At 46.8% G+C, this 2,348-nt stretch overlaps 1 non-coding gene across 1 annotated transcript; it reads left to right on the forward strand.

Annotated features, from left to right (window-relative positions):
* Positions 1 to 904: 904 nt before the first annotated feature.
* Positions 905 to 980, forward strand: TRNAA-AGC (transfer RNA alanine (anticodon AGC)). The gene has a single exon. It is a non-coding gene; the product is annotated as a tRNA-Ala (tRNA).
* Positions 981 to 2,348: the final 1,368 nt, after the last annotated feature.

Genomic DNA, 2,348 nt, shown 5'->3' on the forward strand with positions numbered 1-2,348 from the left:
AAATATTGGCACATTTAATTATCCAGCTTCACTTGGGAAAACACTGACATGGTCTAAAAGAGGAATGATGAGGATCACAGCATGTGTGAACAGCGCAGTTGTAAGAAAGGAAACCGAGGAAAAGAGGATCAATACGATGTGTAATGAACTGGCTCTGAGGAAGAGAGGAGGAGCCAAGGATGGGTATGATTTTGAACCCTGGGAACTAGGTGGAAGATGATACCTGTGATGGGATTTGGGAAGCTTGAAAGGGGAGGACATGTGATGGGAGGGCAGGGCACTGAGTGGAACGAACCATCAGCACCTGTCTAGTTTCAGGGTGTGGGGAGGTCCTGCTGTACGGATAAGAGCTCGTTTTAGAGATAACGGAAGATGTGAAAATGTAGAAGACTGAAGAGAGGAGGAGAAGGAAAACTGTAGTGAAAAGGCTTTTTAGTCTTATGGGACATCGACAGTCACAAACTAGAGGGAGGAAGTGAAAGCACTTTAAAAGAAAGAGTCAGAAGAGATAGTGAACCAGGACAATGGAGCACTGTGTCAGCCGAAGGGAGAGGGGGCTGGAAGGAAGAATGGTTATCACTCTTGGATGCTGCCGAGGAGTGAAGGAAAACGAGGACTGAAAGAAAAAGCTGTTGAATCTGGTGATTGGGAAATGACAATGGTGACTCCAGAAAGAGCAGTTTCCAAGGGAAAGGTGTGAGAGGAAGCTAGATCACAAACAGTAGACATCAAACAAGTGCGGACTTATAGCCAACAAGGAGCTTTGAGGGCTACTCTAATTGAAAACAATAATGATGAGAGATGAAATATAGCCCTGGCCGGTTGGCTCAGCGGTAGAGCGTCGGCACACAGAGCTTTGAGGGCTACTCTAATTGAAAACAATAATGATGAGAGATGAAATATAGCCCTGGCCGGTTGGCTCAGCGGTAGAGCGTCGGCCTAGCGTGCGGAAGACCCGGGTTCGATTCCCGGCCAGGGCACACAGGAGAAGCGCCCATTTGCTTCTCCACCCCTCCGCCACGCTTTCCTCTCTGTCTCTCTCTTCCCCTCCCGCAGCCGAGGCTCCATTGGAGCAAAGATGGCCCGGGCGCTGGGGATGGCTCTGTGGCCTCTGCCCCAGGTGCTAGAGTGGCTCTGGTCGCAATATGGCGACGCCCAGGATGGGCAGAGCATCGCCCCCTGGTGGGCAGAGCGTCGCCCCCTGGTGGGCGTGCCGGGTGGATCCCGGTCGGGCGCATGCGGGAGTCTGTCTGACTGTCTCTCCCTGTTTCCAGCTTCAGAAAAATGAAAAAAAAAAAAAAAAAAAGAAATATAAAGTGGGAGAAAGGTGTGGCATGTTCACATTCAAAAACACCTCTGCGGCCCAGAAATGGAACAGAAAAATATGGTAAGTGGCCCAACCTGCTTGATTCTGTCAAAACTAAAACAAGACATTCAGAAGCTGGACTCACCAGGGTATTAGGGGCTAAACGTCCCCCATGTGAGGCAGAAGACTCACCTGAAATCAAAGGCTGGGACTGGGCTTGAAAGAAGCTGCTTAGGGCCCAGGTTTGGACAAATCTGTATAATTACGGAGAGCAGAAGAATCAGTCTCACAGCCAGAATTTAACCCTGGAGAAGGAACTGGATCTACAATACTATAATTTAAGATCAAGGTCTGGCTGGGGAGTCCTGGAAACTAGTTGGAAAAACCACAAAATCACAAGATATGGAAGGTTAAATCTGCAGGAAATAGGAAGGAAGGAAGAGAAGGAGGGAGGGCGGGAGAAAACTAGCCCTATGATAGAAAGCCAAAAATAAAAGCTACCACCTGGAGAAGAATTCACAAAAATTGGGAAGGGCAGTTAGAAGATAAAAAATAAATAAATAAAACAGAGGTTTAAATATTGAAAGAGGTTTAAATATGGTGGAGTGGACAGCTCTTGTTTTTTTTTCTACTCAGCATCCACTTCCCATTCTTCTGATAATAACACTCCAATCTGCCTTACAAAACCAGTCTCACCCTCTGTCTATATGCAAATTTTAATCCCCTAACTAAAATGATTGGTTCAGGGATGAGCATATGACCAAATCAGCAAATCAAAACCAATCCTGGAATTTTTGCAGGTAGCAAAAAGAAGTTCTTGTCCTCTGAGTATTGCTGAGAGAACAGAATGTAAGCCTCAAGTTTCTGGCCACCATCTTGTCACCACACAGGGAGATCCTGCCTAGAAATCCTGGCAAGTCGGAGGGAAGGACCCTGGAGCAATGGAGAAAGCAAGACCAAGATCGAATGATGTTGTCTGATGCCCTGGATCCAGCCATATTACCTTCTTATTGTTAAGTGAGCCTATAAGTTTTGTTGGTTT

This window comes from Saccopteryx leptura, chromosome 3 (assembly GCF_036850995.1).
Source record: "Saccopteryx leptura isolate mSacLep1 chromosome 3, mSacLep1_pri_phased_curated, whole genome shotgun sequence".
Taxonomy (NCBI): Eukaryota; Metazoa; Chordata; class Mammalia; order Chiroptera; family Emballonuridae; genus Saccopteryx; species Saccopteryx leptura.